The sequence below is a fragment of the Streptopelia decaocto genome, assembly GCF_964273445.1.
Source record: "Streptopelia decaocto genome assembly, chromosome: Z".
Taxonomy (NCBI): Eukaryota; Metazoa; Chordata; class Aves; order Columbiformes; family Columbidae; genus Streptopelia; species Streptopelia decaocto.
Genome location: NC_138657.1, coordinates 34,512,047 through 34,532,920, shown reverse-complemented (window position 1 = coordinate 34,532,920; position 20,874 = coordinate 34,512,047).

Here is a 20,874-nt window from a genome sequence, read left to right as displayed (position 1 = left end):
CCCTTTCTGTGGACAGTGCAACAGAGAGATTGTTAAAAAGATGAAAAGAGAGAAAGAGGAAGGAAGGAAGGAAGGAAGGAAGGAAGGAAGGAAGGAAGGAAGGAAGGAAGGAAGGAAGGAAGGAAGGAAGGAAGGAAGGAAGGAAGGAAGGAAGGAAGGAAGGAAGGAAGGAAGGAAGGAAGGAAGGAAGGAAGGAAGGAAGGAAGGAAGGAAGGAAGGAAGGAAGGAAGGAAGGAAGGAAGGAAGGAAGGAAGGAAGGAAGGAAGGAAGGAAGGAAGGAAGGAAGGAAGGAAGGAAGGAAGGAAGGAAGGAAGGAAGGAAGGAAGGAAGGAAGGAAGGAAGGAAGGGGTAGATTATAGTTTCATTATATCTAACCAGTGCACCAAAATTTCACCTGAGGTTAAGTTTTGCTCAGTCCATTAGGAACGTAACAAGAGCAAAAGTTTCAAAATTACAAAAAGAGCCTGTGATGCTCAGAAGAATTTACCTGGAAAGAGCTGAACTGGAGTTCATGTCAAGGGTATATAGTTGAGAAATATTTTTAAGGGGGTAATCTACATACTTTTTCCATTTCTGGATTTCCAGGTAGAAGTAGAATTTAAGTTGTTTACCCATCTACAAAAACGAAGGGTATTTTTTTTCCTTTTCCTTTTTTTTTTTTTTTTTTCCTTTCTAATGTTGCCATTCTTCATTGTGATGAAGTCAAAAAACTGGAAAGAAAAAGTAACCAAGCTCAAAATATCCAATCCTCTCACTGACAGGAACAGGGTCAGGGAAGACCTCTGTACAGAGGGCCATTCTGTCTAGCTGCAAGCACAGGCCCTGGGCAAATACTTTTTTTCTAGTAGTCTGACAGTGCCAAAGTAAAGGAGATCTCTCATTCTCTTTGGTTAGGGCTGAAAATTTCCCATGGTACTTGAGAGACTAGTTCTGCTAAAACTGCCATGCCCATTTCCCATAATAAAGAGTTTTGACAGGTTGATGTTGAGTGTTGTGATTTTTGCTTCAAAAAATTCCAGGCTGGATGTAATAATTACAAAAGAGAGAAAAACACATCACTGAACTTAGAAAGGAATGTGCTTAAAGGAAAATACTACATTTGCATAGTAAATTATTATCCAAGAAAATTCTGTAAATACTTTCAAGACAAAGAGCTAAGGGGAAAGATGGTGTCCATACTGACATGACTTGTACAGGCCCCAGGATATCAGACATTAATATAACATGTCCTCTACTGTCATGTACTCAAGAGCTGCACTCCTAGCACAGCTTTATTCAGCCTTTTGGCGTTGGAGGTTTGTAACTGCAGCGTTTCACCATGTCAAAAAGCATATTTCTGCATTTATTTAGAATTAGCTTCTTCCCTTGCAAAGCTCCTGCCCCCTGCTTCTGTGAGACAGCTTGCACTGAGTTGCAGCAGAGCACCACAGGCAGACCTACATAATTAATACACTAGAAAATTAATTAACCTAGTACTCAGCAAGGAGATTTGTTCTTGGTAACATGATTCTGAATAATCACTTATCTGTTGCTTTCATTGAGCGAACAGTTTGCAAGCATCAGCAGCTATTGCAGGCAGTTACATCACTGATCTGTCATTCTTTCACGGCCATACCATATGGACAATAATAACTTAAATGGAGCCTAGCAGATGTCAGGGATACAGTACATGGCTGGGAATGCACAGATAGGCCCAGTGTGCTTGCATTAATTAAGATGTTTTATGTTAAGATTTTTATCTAATAATAAAAAATATTTGTATATATTAACATGTATGAAGTGAAAATCTGCATCTATGTTTAGTTAGAGTGAGGAAGAAAGCAGATGGCACTGCAGAGCAAAATTTCTAAGGGGTTAATTGAGTTTCTGAGAGTGACTCCCTTTCTGAAAAGCAGGCAAAAAAATATAAAAGTTATAAAATATCATCTTTTGAGTCAGATTAGCAAAGCATATAAAATTTATAATCTTTATATTCCTGACCTTCTTTGCAAAATACATTCCATCATTTGTTTAAGGAACAGAAGAGACACTGCTCCATTACTCAATAAATATACACTGAGAAAAACAAGAAACTAACAACATTTTCTAATCACTCTGTATTTTTAATACCGACACGCACGAGAAGGGGTGTCTGAGCACCTCCTTCAGTAACCAGCACTGTCTCCAGATAGCAGACTTTCCTCCTTCTTCCAGGCTCCTGGGAACAAGGGAAGTGCTACAAGAAGTCCTAGGCCCACAGACCGTCTATTCAAGAACAGCATAAACGACCCTGTCCCTCTCTTTTCCCCTTGCTTACCCTATGAAATGTGAGAAAAAATTAGTGGTGGCTGGGTCTTCACAAAAAGAAGTGACAAGTTTCAAAATCAAACAGAAAACTTCCTGCTGCAATAAAACCAGCATAACTGTACACGTGTGCACACGCGTGTACACACACACACAAAAGCAAGTTTCACAGCTCTCAGAGACTAGTGCTTCTCTAACACGATCTTTGGGCTGGTCCACTACCTCCATTTTTGCGACTAATGCAAATTCAAGAGCGTTCTCTGAATTTTGAGAAACCTCCTGTCCCTCTGAACTTCTTTTGGGCTAAAGTACTTTGTCTGCACCATTTCTTCATAGCATCAGGGTTATAAGGGTTATTCTACTTCCTCATAAAGTTAAAAGGAGTTAGGATAATTGCTCTATTTTCCCCACCTGCAAGCTCATTTTTATACTAGTTTCACCTGTTTCTCTTCACAGAGAGCAGTGAAAAAATATTTTTTCTACTGAAGTTGAACTTGATCGTACAACATGAAGTCATTATAATAAATTTAAATAACAGAATCAGAAATTGCATACGTTTGTCCAAATGAAAAAAGAATGTTGTGTTGAACCAGTGAAACTTCCATAACATAAAATGTTAAATTCTTCAATATGCAAAACATCAGGTTCCGTTGTGTGAAGCAAACCAGGAAGGAAGGAAGGAAGAGAGGAAGGGAGGGAGGGAGGGAGGGAGGGAGGGAGGAAGGAAGGAAGGAAGGAAGGAAGGAAGGAAGGAAGGAAGGAAGGAAGGAAGGAAGGAAGGAAGGAAGGAAGGAAGGAAGGAAGGAAGGAAGGAAGGAAGGAAGGAAGGAAGGAAGGAAGGAAGGAAGGAAGGAAGGAAGGAAGGAAGGAAGGAAGGAAGGAAGGAAGGAAGGAAGGAAGGAAGGAAGGAAGGAAGGAAGGAAGGAAGGAAGGAAGGAAGGAAGACTTTGAATATTAGAAACAGGAAAGTGGATCATTTCAGAAGGCACTGGGGAGATGGGTCAGATGGAAAGCAATGACTTTATGCATTTTAAGTGAAGAAACTCGTGAAACCTGTTGAATGTGTATTTTTACTGAAATTTTGTATGGATTCGGAAACACTAAAACCCCAAAATGCTCTTGTGACACAGGGAAAACTCGTTACGTTTAAGAATAGTTTCTTGCACTTGTGGAGAGACCTTGAAAGGACAAACAATTGATTTCCCAGCAGCAGAATGCAAGCAGAATGGGACTTCAGGCACTTATGTCTTTAACAGTACCACTGTATGCTAAGGGTTGCTCATTTCCTCCCCTCAAGTATAGTCAAATTACCAGTTCTCCCCGGGAAACCCACCCCTCTTTGGAAAGAAACATGATCATTCTAGGAGCCTGAAGTCATGTTGTGCACATGAAGTCAGCAATATACTAACGTGTGCTTCCCATCATAGCTTCAGATTTGAGCTAAACTCAACAAATGTGTATATACCAAAACACAGCTTTATCATTCCATCTCCATGGAGGCCAAACTAAACAGAAGGATATACTGCTGAAACCCCCAAACAGTGTCGATACACAAATATATTGCAGTCACACACAAATATAAATACACAAGCAGCCAAAGTGTTGCCTAAACATAGCAGAAATAGTGTACAGAATCTTCCCACAATTAAGCCAGCCAATATATCTCATAGCAAAAATTCACTAACATTTGTTGCCCCCACACCACCTTGCGAAAATACATGTTACTTTGGGATTTGCAAGTCAGGGAGAAAGAGGGGTTAACATACAAAGTGCTGGCCTGAAATCTATGAGAGTTTCATGCTGAGAAGTTTTACCTCTGAAAATAGGCAGAGCACCCACTTCCCACGTCCCCTGTCTGTAACCTAACCATTCAGGCCAAGCTTCAACTCTGTTTTTCTCATGGAAAAGTCTTCTAATTGCTCAGTGCTGCTATCAACTTGCTATAGCTCCATAAAGAATTACAACATGAATGTCATTTTAAGCAAAACTAAAGAGACCATTCTCCCTATTTTTCTGCTTCCTCCACAGATTACAGTAGATATGTTCAGACCAGGCCTATCCATTCTCACCATATCTTCCTTCATTTCCACTTACTAAAAGAGCAGGGATGCTCAGACATTCAGCTGAAGTTAGTAAGAGTGCAGTGTGGTTGATTTTTTTCCCCAGGGAGGACAAGAAGAGGAGTAGAAGGAGGGATGCCCCCTTAGGTCTTTGTCATACCACTTCCCCAGAGCAGCATGACTAAGGGTCTGTGGGGGTGAACAGCAAAGTGATGCTGCTGGCTTCACACCAGGTTTGTTCATGTTGTCTTCTTCCTTTTTCCAGCCCATGACTTGCAACCTATAATTTTGTGAGCAATCTGGGTGTTCCCAGCTCTCCCCTCCATGTACTTTCAGGGTAATTAGTCAGCTATTCCAGCCTTCCCTCTCTCTGGAGGATCAGTGCTACCTAATGAGCTAAGGAGGAGGCAGAATACTGCGCTAATGACATTTGCTGAGGGTTTTAAGCAGAGAGTTAAGGAGGAGAAATGAGAATACAAAAGTACTTACAGAGGCCCAGTGTAAGTCATCATGACTCATCACTACCTAGCTGAAAGAGCAGGGGCAAACTCAAGAAAAAAAGGAGTATTTTCAGGTCAAAATCCGGTTCCCACTTGCAGCAAACAAACAGACAAGAAGGCAGGAGGCTCTCATGGATTTTAAATGGTTGTTCAATTATGACCAGATCTTCAGGCCTGTATGAAATGAAACAGAAAGGCTGCTGCCTGCCTGAGAAGATCTGTACTCTTCTGTGCATCAAAACCACAGTTCAGTTCTTTCAGAGGAACTCAGCTTGTTCAGGACTGAGCTATTTTTGAAGGAAAAAAAGACAAAAACAAAACCCAGCTGTAGCTAGCACTACTGAAATTATTGCATGCTTTAGAAAACATCTTACGACTCCTCGGAGTTGTGCAAGGGTGAAGAGACAGCAGAGGAGAAGCCACCACCAGTCTGTGACTCTTTCAAAGGAGTCTGCTGCCCTTCCATGTGGGTCCACCTGAACAGAAGGAGGCCACAGACCTACCCCCCCTGCTTCAGGAAAGCTGCTTGTTTCATGGCTGTTAAAGCCTGAAAGCTGAACTGTTACAAAGAGCTGAGTCCAACCTCACAAAAAATCAGGATCTGCTCCCCAAAATCTTCCCCTTTCCAATATACATCGTGTTACACTGAGACTCTGAGAAAGCCCATTCCACTAGATAGCACTGGCTCTATTTAAATACCCTTAACCAAAGTGTATATGCAAAGAAGGAAAACATGGATCTAAAACTGTCCAGATTGGGAGGCAATGGGTTGGTAAGAATAGTGCAGTACAGTGATATGGTAAGAACCTCCAGTTTTCACCTGTATCTCTAGAAGTACAATGAAATTATTCTACTTCATTTGGATACTGGGAATCTCACAAACTAATTAGAAGAGTTCAAAACTCACTTCGAATGAGATTTCCATGGAATTGACTTAAATAGTTGATAATGTTGAAAAAAAAAAAAAAAGGCAAGCAAAAGGCCATAGAACTGCTCATATTACCCATGTCACCTGGTTGTATCATTATTGTCAGTTCTAGGCCCTTTATTTTGTTCCTGTGTAGGGCACATGCACTATCCACTGATTTTCTTCTTGTGCTCTTTACTTCCCCTGAGTCACATGTATTCATAGTTATCAAGTTACCAGAACATCTTTTTAAAAATTGACTCTATTTTAGAGCTAGATACAATTTTTTGTATAACATGATAAGCTTTTTTTTAGCACAGCTCACATTAAGAGATGAATTCTATATAAGCATTTGGAAAACATTTAAACCAGCAAATATACTCAATCTGCAAAAGATCTGGGTAGGATGAAACATTCTAAGAAGCCTTGCTTAGACCTAACAACTTCAGAGGATGCAAGAAAGCTTTTGGGATAGGAAATAGATTTATAAGTCAAGTCAAGTCTTACTTCCCTCATTGTATAGGACAGTGAGACAAAAAAAAAAAAAAACCTTACTTGGCAGGTTTTTTTTCTTATGCTAACTTTTTCCACATGTTTGAAGATCATTCAAGTAGCACAGGCTGATTTAGAATACATAATCTTGCTTCTCGAAATCTCTCACAAGCCAGCATTCAAAGGCTAAGTATATGGCAGATATCATTATTTTTCAGCTATGACACCATAGCACAATGTGGGCCTCTTGATTCAGTGTGCCAGCATGTTAAAATTTGTGCATGCAGTCAGAAGTTGGGCTTCTTCCAGTACAAATGCAATCCAAGAATTTTGTGACTGATGCAAGACTATGAGGCCACAGTCAGGGGAAATACGAATATGTGTCCAAGTGACGCAGAGTATGGGAAAGCTATAGTGTCTAGCGATGTGCATGAACAAGAGCTAAAGACATCACCCACATCAGGAAGAAAGCTCAAAAGAAAACCTGAAAGTTTGCAAGATCCAATTTACTGAACAGGAAGTTTAAAAATGCACTCCAAAGAGTAAAGCTTAATCACAGTTAAGGAGTTCTCAGCTAAACTGAAAAACAAAACTATAAAGGGGCCATGTTTTACAATCATTATCCTAAAAGTGGAAATTCTGCACAGGACTCCACAGGAAAATCATGTGGTTGACGTTAGATAGAAAGTCTCTCTTTTATTTGTAGCTCTTTTCATGTGACCTCCTTTCTTTTAACTTTCCTAGAAGGACTCAGCCAGCAGCCCCACATAGCATATCCTACTGATTTCTCATAGAAGGGCAACTTCTACTAATTTGTAAAAGCCTTTACTCAAGACATTTGTCCTACGGTCTTTCTTCAAAACCAGGGGAGACACTTCAACCCTTCCTTGCTATGAACTGGCCATTCTGTTCCATTGCCAAGAACAAGTTGGACTGGAAGTTTAATATTTGTGCCATTCAGGATCTACAGATTCAGCCCCACACTGTGTACTCACAGTGTGGAATGTCTGATGGGTAGTTCTTGCCAAATGGCTTTGCCTTCCCCTCTGTTTGCTTTCAAAAAGTGTTTAGTATTTTTTTGTTCAGTCGCAGGAAGGAACAATGAGATTTTATAGCTAGTGAAGATAACTTCACAAGCTGCATGCCTTCATTGGCAGGAGAGTTAAGAGCACTGTGCTAGCTGGCTGAAGAAAGCAACAAGCACAGCACATGCTGGCTTAAAATATTGGATGCTCAGTTCCCATGCAGCTAGAACAAAAGCATCTACTGCTAGGTGACAGCCATGAAGGCAGTGTCGCAGGGAAGACCTACACACTCACATAGCATTACAGGAAGCGTCAGTCACTAGCCGAACTTTTTTGCTAGATAAGACCATGTGAATTGTGAGCAAGATTTAGCATCCCCGATGGGAGAAGGAAGAGGTGGGGAGCCATTCTTTGGCAAGGCTCCTTCCCAAGGCACCTGCCGTGGTTACAAGGTGCCCAACCTAATTTACACATTCCCTGAATGACGGAAATTGGACAGTGAGCAAGGGTATCCCCAGCCCTTGACTCTGTGACTGTTGAGAAAGCTGCCCAGAGTAATGGTCCTCCAGCCGCTCTCTGATGCTGGATCTGGGCAGCAGCACCCCATTGCCCTTCACAGCTGGTTAGTGTGGTCTCCAGCTACTACACTCAGGTCTGACCCTGATGCTGCCACACCTTTGCTCTGCACAACGGGCATGGGCAATGCCACTTTCCAGCCCAGGCAGAAAGCAGTTTTAAAGAACTTAGAGGATTTTAAAAGTCTTAGGGATTTTTTAAGAAAAATATACTTGCCCTTCATGGTGCTTATGGGACGTGGCTACTTGTCCGAATTTCTAAAACTAAGTACAACTCTGTTATTTTCAATATTTTGAACAAGGCAGAATTTCATCCAATTAAATTTCTGTTGTAAAAGTCAAAGTACTCACCCTTTCACTTATCTCTATAAATATTTATTCTGCTCTAATGAATGTCAAGCCTGGAAAGCTGAGTAAGATCATGTGGCTTTCATTTCAAACCTGTTTTAAGAGCTCCTGATTTCCCGTTTGTGGTAAAATCTCATTCTTTCACAGTTGTATTTGGACCCTGATTCTACAAACACATAAGCAGAACTGTCATATTGTGCAAACAAAGAGCTCAGTCTTGTGCAGTACAGTCATCAGCCCCACTGCATGCTGGACTGCAGCCTTCTTTTGTAAGTCAACAGCACATTTCAGAGACCTATTTTTGCTGAAGATTTCTCACGAGAACATCACATATGGGTTCCCTGAGAATGCTAGATGTGCACCCTATGAGGAGGGCAAATCCTACTTCTTTTATTTTTCCACCCTTTCCATGTAAAACCTCATTCTCACAGATAACATGCGGGATGGATAACATGCCATATTTTTTTTTAATTCTATACATTAAAAGAGAAATCAACTAAAGCTTAAAAAGTTATTTGAAAACTTTAATACATAAATACTAGCTAATATTATATGGAACACAAATAGAAAGGATGCTATAGTAGTCAAGCTCCTTTTTAAGGGAAACACAAACTTTACCTCTATGCAATGTTTCTGCATTGTATTTTTGTTTGGAATGGAGAGCTGCAAAATCTCCAGAGCTGGCCTTTCAGCAGCTATTCTGAATTACACAGGAATCTTTCTGCTGGCTGAGCCCTGGAAGTGTCTGAGGTGCTGTTGAGATAAGCATCTGAACTTTCTGGTGATTCCTTGAAACCTATCCAAACTTCTTGAAGATTATGAAACTAGGTTGGAAACAGAGAAGCTACGCACTTCTTTGTGTGCTCTTTCTGTTGCTTCCTGCTTCTGGCTAGACCTGAAAACCCACGAAAACAACAGGCAAGCCTGCAAACTTTTCTGTTTTTCCCAGGATCTTGCTACTTTTCACCCCTTTGTATGGTCCCAGCTCCATGCTGCTGCTTCTAATGACAGGCTTTACAATCGGCATGGAAGGATGGATGCGGCCATGATTCCACAGATAGATAGTCAGATAATGACTCCTACACTCTGGAAAACAGAAATACCTCCCCACAACAGTCAGAGAATTGCTGTCAGGTTCAAACTGGTCAAATCAATAAGAAACAGAACATTTTATTTAACAAATGTGAACCAAATCAGTTTATGATTCTGCAAATATGATGCTTTCCTAAGCAAGTTTTCTTAATACTTCTGACTCCTAGGTCTCTCCGAGAAAGATTAATTATTAAAATAGGATTATAGGAAAATTGACTTTCCTTCATATGAGGATAAGCAATTCCAAGCCAGGGAAGACAAAGGTCAACACAAAGACAGGACAGAGCATCTGGAGACCAAGTCCTTCTGCTTTAAATAAATAATTAAATAAACATCCTCACATCTCAGCGCTCCTTTCGCTTTCAACCACAGATGAGGCAAAACAAGAGACAGAAAATTGTTGTTTGGTTTTGCTACTTCTTTTTCATCTTCAGTCACTTTCTGAGACGGTCAGCTCACCAAACCAGTGTTAGTGTTTTACCTCTGGTTGTCTGTTTGCTTTCAACTAGGGCTTGACTCAGTTTAAGAAGCCTAAATATGTGTCCAATACTGTATTTCTGCACCACAACCTGACTGTTGCCAAGTCTTTGTGGAAACCAGGACTTCTCTTTCCCCAGCTAGCTGTTTTCTCTCTGAGTGCAAGGATTGTGCTTGTAGACAGGTTTGTAGAAAGATCTGGAATAGCGCCCCAGGCACTTTGCCTTCTTTAGATGAGTATTTAATGCTGGGCTCACTCTAGCTCAGCTAAATTGCTGATTTTCCTAAATTCTTGATTCTTAGTTGAGCTGGTGGCACCAGCTTAGTGCTGTTGCTAGCAGTGTCACCACTTGTTGCAGCAATGGAAACTGCTGTGTAGGTATGTCTCTGGATGATCACCTCTGTGCCATTTGGTCTTACTCATAATAGTTAGAATGACCAAAGCCAGGCAATCCTGCAGCAGTCTGGAGAACAACAGCTAGAAGAATTCCTGGTATAGATGTGGCTTGTTGAGAATACACTCAGGAGTCAGCTTTCCTAAGTAATAAATTAGGAATATGTAGACTAGGTTGTGGTTGTAAAACCACATGTAGTTTAGACAATGATTTAACAGTCGAGTAGTTTGGTTACCATATAATTGCTTCAATCTCCCTCTTCCAAATCAAGGTGAAAATGCTTTGAGTCACAGCTGGCGTGTGCATGATGGGGGCAACAAGCAGTAAGTCATTAAGCCACAGGTACCTGGTGTATTGATTGCCTGCTCAGAGTCTGCAGAAAGAAGCAGTGAGATGGGGGAGTGAGTCTGCACTGTTTCCCAGTTACATGTATGTAGTGACTGCCATGCTTGAAATTTTCGAAGTGGAGATAACTCCTTCACACAGTGCCATATTTACAGTGCCTTAATAGTATCTGTGAGTGGTGCCAGAAGAGAATTGCCAAAAATATTCACAGTCTAGTATACTTCTATCACTTCACTTAGGAAAGACTTCATACACTAAATTAGTGACAACCTGTTGTTTGGAAAGAAGGGTAGATAAATATCACACGCATTTGAACAATCTGGAAAAAAAAAATCCATTATTATAGTTGATATTAAGAGTCATCCATGGAAGTGTCTCAGTGAAATGCATATAATAAGGCTGCATTAATACTGATGCTTTTCTTTCATCTTATGCAACTTATCATGCACAGACACTGAGAGTCTCTTCCAACCAAAATGATTCTATGATTCTATTCTATTCAGACCTCTCTTCCAGTAGGTTATTATCCTTAGGCTTTGATTGTGGATAAGAATGGCCAGAATCTTACCATTTTAATTTCTACTATGTATTTAGCTCTGTTCATCCCACAGAGTGCAAAAGTAACTGAAGTATTTAATTTTAATAATGTGCATTTTTACCAGCTCTCCCAGAAATAATTGAGCTTTTGTTCAAGATTAGTCTGTCACTAATGCAAATAAAATTGCATTGGGAGATGTGCCTTACACAAGCATAGCCCCATGTAGTGCAGAATCATGTGGCTTTGAAAGGGTACAGTATAATCCTTCTTCAGGAAAACGAGCTGAGCTTGAAACCAAATGTAGGCTTCAAGCATCCTCCTTCTGCCTCTTTGGAGTTTGTCTCTCCTCACTTAACCTTGTACTGATCCTGCATTCCCCAAGTACAAGGACTGCATTTTTATCCAGTCCTACCTTCAAGCTAAAGAAACGGAATATTTATTCTATATGCCTACATCCATTTTAATATTTGTATAGGATGATAACAATCTTTCTCTGAACAAATATTTTTAAATCTAGCAGAGTACAAACCTATAAATTAGCTTCCCAGAAATGAGGGTGGGCAGGCAGACAGGTCGGTAGTTACCCCAGAGAAGGCTTATCCTCAGTATTATCAACGTCCAATTCTTTCCTAGAAAACAGCCCCCATATAATAACAGCTCAAGCTTGCCTGCCTTTTCTCACTGAGATCAACACAAATTCAGTATGTTCGGTCCAGAGATTTTGAAGTACATTCAGCGTACATTCAAGTGAATATGGAATTAATATAATGAAGATATGTCCATTAAAAATGTTTGAAGAGTCATTTGTTGTTTGTTTTCATGTTTTGTTTTGTAGTATTTTTTTCCTGAAAAGTAATCAAAGCCTACCATTCAACATAAAGTCTCTTAAAAAGCCTTCAGAAGGGATTACCACAAAATACACTGCCTACTAACACGAACTGTAGTCCATTGCTCTCAGCTACTGGATGTTTGCTGTTTGAGCATCAACCGAGTACATTAAAATCTTTTTGTTCCCCAAATGTATTTTTCCTTTATTGAGTACATTTGTATTATTAATGTTTTTATATATTTTGATAATACTGCCTCTGTGGTCAAGGGAGGGATTTATGCACTCCTACAGCATTCTGAGCAATTTCTTGATGAATTGCTTTCTTCTCTTGCTTTGAAACAGCAAAGAATGATTATGAAAGCACCAGGAAGGTGGTGAATTCAATTTGTACTTAGTGCTCAAGGCTGCACAGTAAATCGTGGTACAGTTAGTCACCATAGTGGGGAGTTGGCAAGCATATAAGGATTTTATGCAATCACTACCTCTCTTTCATTGTAGTTCATATCCTCTGAATGTCAGTTCACTGTCTTGTCAAAATAATTCACTCCTTTTCTAATTACTTCCACCAGTTCCTCTTTTTTTCACCCTGACAAAACTTTGTACTGACTATTTGTGTTTAGCGCAGATTACACAGGCCCAGCATTATGAGGGGAAGAGTTTGTAATTAATCATGCTGTTATGTTGTATGGATTCATTTTTCTTCAAAAAACCCTTTTAGGCAGAATGATTACCTATAGATCTCTGCAAAATAATCATTAAAAGATTTTTGTCTTTCATAGCAGGGAAGAGGAACTCTTAATTTTTAATAATCATGCTGGTATTTAACCTAAATATGAAGTAGCCAGGTCAAGCAACTGAGATAACACTTGCTAGAAATTGCTTTGTATAAAAACAATTCCTACATCACTTTTTAGTGACTTGCTTTTACTCAACCTTACCGCTTCCTTTAGTTCTGTAACAATTCCAGGTAGTAACACTTTCAAAGTGATGTGTGAGGTTGTAAGCTCCAACTTGTAGTTTCCAGAACTACAATTCCAAGAATTCACAATTAAAATCCAAATCCATTTATGGCAACAGGGTGATAAATTGAATTATACTACAGAAGAGTGCATGTCAGCAGCATTGCACAGTTCAGTGCAGATGAAGAGGAAGAAGTGACCATTGATTTTGAGACACACTGCAAGGCTTCCCACCTGAAATTTCTGCTTTTGAAGCAGCAATTAAAGTTCATCCAAAAAGAATATATAGTACAGTGACCTTTTGCAGATGTGCCATGCACTGTGACTTGGAATAATGACTGAAGATAAGAGATAGTTATCACAAGCTGCTGAATTGGATGACTTTCCATCACATTCATAACCTAAATGTATATTGGGGAGGCAGAGTGCCAGAAGAATGTACTAACTCAAACCACAAGACTCAGTTCTCTAGTAAACACTGAAAAGGTCTAAAAACCAACTGTAGAAGTCTCTCTCTTATTAGTGAATGTTTAAGGTACACAAGGTTACATTACTGAAAACTGCATAGTATGTGTATGTCATTAGTGATGAGTATTAAATGCAAGGTGAGAAAAAAGCAGCTCAGTGAACCAAAGTTACTTACTGGGCCAAGTTCACATATCAATATCCACACATACTTAGGTGGTTACTCAGATTCACATTTTTACCTCAGTGTTTTCCCTTAGTACTGGAATCTTACTTACATACTGAAATCAATCCTTTAAGTTCATACTCAGTTTAAAAACATAATTTTTGCAATATATCCATATATTATATATGCTTACAGGATGGGTTCTTTTGTATAAGATTTTTACTTTTGTAATACTAAAATTGCAGTCTCATGCTGATTTGACTTAAAAGTGAGTTAATTTTCTTCATGCAGTTAGAAACCTTTTTTTTTCATAGCTATCACAGTCATTGTTTGAATTTAGTTTGAGAACAAGAGATAACACCCCAGGACAGAGCTAATGTTTTTAATTGCTATGGTCTGAGAGCCAAGGACATTCTGAGCACTCTGCCCACAGGTGTGAGGTATCAAGGAAAGGGGCTATGGATGGGGCAGAGCTTGACTGATATCCAGACTGATCAATAAGAGTATTCCATCCCATTACATCATGGTTCATATTTAAGGAGAGCCAGAATCTTCCACTCTCTTGTGTGCATTTTCTCTTTTTTGCTTCTGGCTCTCTTCTTCTTCTCTGTTGCTCTTTTGTTGAAGCCAGGACAGACACCTGTTCAGGGGAGCTCTGTTCATGACTTTCTTTAGCTGAGCCTTTTAAGATCCTACCATTTTGCAGAGGCTTCTGGGCCTTTCTGCCTTTTTCTTCATTTCTCTCTCTGGGATCGGCTGTTTGGTGCAGACAGAGTTTCTGAGGAATTGCATTGAGTATTTTTATTTTACATTGTATTTATGTATTTCTATTTATGTTATGTTCTATTTATTCTATGTATTTACTCGTAGTGTATTAGTATTGTGTTATATGATTACACTGTGTTTATCTCAATCCAAGTTTCTCTTTTCCCTTTTGATTCTCTCCCCTGTTTGAGGGGTAGGAGGGGAGTGAGCGAGCAGCTATCATGGTTATATTGCTAGCTTGGCTTAAACCACAACACCCATTTACATTAAAAATCTAGTGTCCAAACCAGTGCATAACAGTGATTTTTGGTGGTGGTGGTGGGTTTGTTTGTTTCTTTATGGTAGAAATTCCTTAAGATTTTTGAGCAATTAGGGCAAGTTTAGGCACTTCCTGATGTTACACTAATTCTTGATTAACTACAAAGATGGCAATATATATATATCTGTTTGCAATACAAATTATTCAGGTAGCATTCTCAGTAAGGCAGAAATGTTGACTTTCTCTCTGTTAGAGAACTAGTTGAGAAGTTCTGTTTGCCTAAAGTGACATTTTCCACTGAAGTGACCTTGTTTATTTGAATCACAAGAGCGTCTGGAGGTGGGAACAAGGAGTAGTATGCTAGTGTCTCAGCAGGCAGGGCCACTACACAAAAAATATGCTGCCTATGTTTTGCCAAGGCAGCAAGGAAGTGGGGCTCAACATTGGCTGAAATACAGCGAGATTTTGTCAATGTGTTCCCAGGGAATGTGTTCCCAGCACAATCAGTTGTCATTTGTTGTGTTGCAGTGTTTTGCAAACTTCTGCAAAAGTGATTTTTCAAGGCGGGAATAAGTGGAATGGTAGGTTACAACTCCATCATCAACTATGGTTTCTCTGATTTTTGCAGCAACCTAATAAAAAGCAAGGGAAGGTGTTTGTGTGCCAAGACTATCAAATATTATGGTGTTGCAGCCTGTTTGTTTCATTCCTGCAAGGAGTCTTCTTCAGGTTTTTTGTTGTGGTGGTAACTGATGAAGGGCTATGGCAATGAGCAAACAGTTTGGCTCTTTTAATGACAAACTGCAAGCTCTTTCAGATGTAAAGGCTTCTCTCAGATACAAAATCTCTGCAGTATAGTTTGCCTGTTAGAAAATCCTCACTGGAAACTCAGCCTTACCCTGTCTCCCCATGCGTTTGCTTGGGAGCTCAGGCAGAGTCATCAGTCAGATAAAACACCATACTAGATATCTTCCAGCTGGCTCTGGAAAGCCTCATATGGTAAGTTAATCCTAAATTAAAGCACTTCAGATTGTCATTTGGATGTTTTTGAAAGTAAATTTATTCCTACCTAGAACCATCGATTTAATGTTAAGTGATTTTGTAGGGCTTAATATATTGTCCTATCTTTTCTGGCTTCATGGATAAGCTTCAGATGTATACAGCTGGGCTAAAAAAGCTAGCATATATGCTTGAGTACATTTGATGTCTGAACTACTCTAGCTGCTGTACACGGCTAACATTTTCTGAGATCCTGTTTGTCCAATAGTGACATTCACAAAAATACTGTATGTATCCATAGTCTTACTATTTATTTTATACTGAACAATACATTGCTAGAGAATAATGTGGAAAGTTTTTATTTGTACGGGAGGCCAGGACTGTAAATATTTTCTCTGAAAGCATAATAAACATTTTCATCTTTTTTTTTTTTTTTTTTCTTTTTAGATCAATTTCAATTAAAATGGAGGAGAAAGACAGCAAGCAAATCACACTAGTATGGGGCAAGGTTCAAAAAGTACTTCTAAGAAATATATATATTTCTTAAGTCCAGCTGGGGAAGAGGAGGTAACAGCATTCATTGAGGTCAGGTGCTAGCTTTTGTTAGCTCTAAAGGCAATTAATTGCAACTGTGACACAAACACAATGACTGCACTTTGCAGATAGCATCAGCAACCTTATATATAATGTCAAAACACTGCTGTGTTCAAGACATTTAAATATCAAGTAAAAAAATCTGCTTTTTGAGTTGACATCATTCTTGAAAATATTTACACATTGGTGGTTTGAATATGTACAAATCACAGAGAACAAGCTCTCCCCTGCTCTGTCTCAGAACCCATCAACGCTAAGCTCCACTGAGGAGAACGAACATACCTTCAAGTTAAAAGACCCACCATGTTTGCAATTACAGATTTCACAGCCAGCAATGAGTCATACAAAAATGTAAGTAACATGTAGTTGATTCGGCTTTTAAGTCTTTGTCGATGTTTGTACTAACTGGTCTCAAATTCAGTAGCCCATTTTACATGCAAACCTTCTTTGAATATTGCCAAGTTGTATCTTAAAATGGTGAAAACTTTGTGATGCTCAGTACTGAAAGCCACTGCCCTGTGTAAAGTGTATGTCTGTACAAACTTAGAGAAACAGGTTTACAGTGATTCTGGATTTTTGCTGCTCTGATCTGGTTGCTATCTAAAGCAGGGTGAGTGCAGGCCGGTATGGAGCAGGGAGCTCATGGTGGGCTCCACGGGAGTACATTCACCCACTGCTATGCTGTAAAGATGTCAGGGCATGAATCTCCCAGATCAAAATGTTAAGTCCAGGCATTTTTCGAAGTCCAAGTTACTGAAGAGAGGACCCAGATTACTCATAGGAAGGCAGGTGGGCATGGAAACTTACAGCAGGTCCAATTTCACTCAAGGGAAGTGGCCTGTAGTGAAGAGCAGCAGAAGTATTGCAGGTCACCCTCCTGAGTTCCCAGATCAAATGTCAGGAAAGAGGCTTTGACAGTTGTCCCTACAACATATTTTCTCTGATAGAGAGAGGCAATACACTATTGCTATATTCCTAAATGAATTTTTCAGTGTTGCACTGCTTATTGCCCCTCTTTAAAAATGCAACATGCATGAAAACAACTGGGAGAACCAATAGGGAAAATGTAAGAAAAAGGTATGTTCTGAAAACTCTTCCAAGCAGTATAATACGAACTTAGTATTTTTATGTTGGAAGAAGTAAGATAGACACAAGTTTTTCCACAAAGAGGATGTTGAGTTTGGGAAGGTGTTACTTGAGTTTTTGGTCATTGCAAGAGAAGATAAATGCCTTAAACAAAAGATAGCACGGCATGTGGCTGTATAGCCTGATGGACACAGATATGCTGTTGCCACAAAGGCCCCATAGATCTGGGAATACATGGGTCATCTAAGGACCAGTGTTGTTTCTATGGCCTTGACAACATGGGAAGAGGCTGATAGGAGTTGACTCTGGTAGAAAATCACAAAAGCATCCTCTAAAACCAGTGCTTAGAAAAGGTGTTGGATTTGTGATTATGGTAAACAGTGATCTGGGTGGGACTGATCATCTAGGAAGGGAGCAGATGGCACTAAGCAATCCTGGCAGAGGGAAGATCACATGCTGATGAGTCTTTTAACAACAAGAAGGGGACTGAGAATGGGCAGATGGAGCAGTGCAAAAGCTAGGAGTACTATGGGCAAAGTGGGCTTCATTTTAATTACTAATTTTTTAATTGACAGTATTACAAACATGAATCAGGTGGGACTGGGCAGCTGTGAAAGGACAACTGGGACAGGATAAAGGATGGCACATATTTGGGGAGAAAAACAGGGGCACTGCATTGTCAGGGCATGTGACAGCATGGCTTCATATCTGCCCAGGCCTGGAAGCCAGCTGAGGACTTGTCTCCTCTTTCGAAGACACTCCGTTTATCCCCTGGGTGAGTTTCCTGGACCAAGTGTAGGTAGTGCCACTCAGACAGTGCCTCTCTTCTGCACGTGTCACAGAGCAGGCAGTGCCATCCCCCGTGCAAATGCTACACACATGGCTTCTGTGCACTACAGTGTCCATGAAAAATAAGCACAGGAGAAAAAGTGAAGTTGGGATCATGTTCTCTATATGCTTTTCAACTACTCATGTTATTCAAATATTTCATTCCAAATATTATTTAATCATTTGAAAATGTTATATTTTAACACCTTGTTTAATATTCATTAGAAATAATCTGTCATTTTTTATGTAGTACCTATATGTAGTGCCTTTACTTCCCACGTTATTTATTATTTTAAGCATTTTAAATCAAATATAGTAATCTGCTGTGTCAGCCACACTGACAGACATTAGAACTCCAACTTGTTGAGTACTTAAAAAAAAATGTGTGACTAGAGAATAATTTTAAAAGACAGAAAATGAATCGGGTCAAAATACGTTGGCCATCATGGACAACAAAGGGCTTTAATGTGATCTTTCATGAGTTCTTAATTGAAATATAAATGGTTCTAAAAATCAAGAAGCTTTTTAATGTATAGCTTATTTCTGTAGAGCAATACCTTGCTGTTCATTTTCAGACTGTAAAATAAACACATTATAAAGATGGCAAATAACAGTAAAGCTTTTTTTTTTTTCCTTAACCATATTATTTTTCTCACTGTTCACAGTAAGTTTTGGATTGGAACAAGGTGATTTTTAGAACACCATTCTACCATGATTTCCATGAAACGACATGTAGGCAGAGATTGCAGAACTCTGCAATGGGCAGCAGTCATGATGCTGATGGGTACTGTGCACAGGCTGATGCGTCTATAGATTTTTATAGACATATGCACATAAAGGAAATAAGAGAGAGTCATCAATTACAGTTACTGTTATCTTCTGAAGTGAGCCTTATGAATCACTTAAGACCACTAAAGCTGAAATTTTGACATGAACAATTCCTTTTGCACCCACGCAATAGTGATAAACATTTTCAGCCAGGCAGAGTAAAATCATGCTGATCCTTTGAATATCAACAGATTCATAACAGTTTATTTCAGCCAAGGGCCATGTCTGCTGTTGATGCTACCACATTTGGCAATAATATAACTTCTCTTTATTTGAAAATGTTTGTATATATAACACAATTCAGTAAGAAGTAGCAATTCAGTGGCTGCAAGGTGACACAGAGTTTGTGTCCACAACTGAAACTCCTTTATAAAATACTTCAGCAGTTGCACTTAAGAGGGCTAAATTCTTGGCCTCAATTAGCAGAGATCTGTAAATTACTCCAGCATCATCAAGATTCACTCAGAGCCTCCTGTCTGAACCCTGTGGTCAGATGGATGCAGAAAGTTCTCTGCTCTTTGATTTTGACTGAGTGTTGACATCTTGCTGGTCCATCACTTTCCAACCCATTAAACTTAGGATGTTACACAAACTGAGAGAATAAAAAGTCAGAAATATAAAGAAAGTTGCTGTCCAGTTTTCTCTGGACTTCACAGTTTATTTTGTGAAAAGAACAATGGAAGCAATGCTTTCTAAAAATTTCTGTTCCAACTTCACCCTCAAAGCACACACTTTGAAAACTAAACATAAAACATCTAAGGCCAGTTTTATTCACATACATGCAGAGTACATGTGGTCCTGGGAGAACTGACACACGCAAGAGCTCGTATGCTCTCTGATGTCTTCTAGCTGCTGGTGGCATCCTGCCTGCATCCTTTGTCTCACACAAGCATGCAAGGCATGGCTCTGAGCCCAGTAGTATTCATGCCTAGTTAGGTCCTATGACTTAACTGCAGTTTTCAGAATGGGCCATAAAAATTAAAGCGATGGCCATAATACCATTGCGTGAGATGGGAGTGCATCAGTTTTTCAGTCCTGATGCTACAGGACAGACCACTGACTGCAATTGAAGTCATGTTCTTGTACAAGTCCTTCACCCATTACTTATACTACTTATGAATCTACAATTTTGTCTGGAGTCAAGTCCCAGTTACTGCAAACAAAAACATAAATATAACTACAATATACAAAAAATAAAAGTTTCTTTCCCTAAGGTGACTCTTCACTAAAATGTTAAAAAAAAATCATTGTTTTGAAAAAAATCATGTAAAAGGGAGCAGGAGAAGTCTTCTGCTTACAGCAGCACCAGCTATAGTAATTTTATTTCTGATTGGTGTTTATCTGACATGTTCCTTAAAGACCTACAATGATACAGGTTTCGTATCATTTAGTATATTTTAACCTTCCACTTAAAAGTTTTTCTTCTAGCCTAAATATGCCTTACACATTTGAAGTTTAGTATCAGTTTCCTCTCCAGACTAAACTAATCCAAAGATGTCATTCATTTTATGGTTTTCATATTTTTTAAATGATTCATGTTTCTCTCCATTAGATTCCCACATTAGTCCATATATATCTTGAAATTCTGCATACAAAACTAGAGAGTATGCTTGTCAGGACCTCCCAAATTGCAATTCCAGAAAACCTATGTCTGAATGGCCCATTCCATCATTAAAATCATACATCAAACTCTAAACAGTAGCAGAGCCAACACAGATCTCTGAAATTTCACTGGATTGTTCCTTTCATTTAGCAATTATTTTCTCTCTCAAAAAAAAAGTCAATTTTGGTTATGATTGCCCATGTACTTCTGCACTTACATGTAGTTCTGTGGAGATCATAAGTCTCTAGTTTGCCATTGAGATATTATGTGACACAGTGTCAAAAGCTGTATTTAAATTCTGTCACAGCTACTGATTCTAACAAGTACGCAAGCCTGGTTACAAGTCCCAATTTTGAAGATTTCATGTTATTATTTATTACTTTGTTATGCTGTAGGTATTCCTGTGCTATTATTTGTTCCAGTCCTTTTCAGGGAAAAAACAAACAAACAAAACCA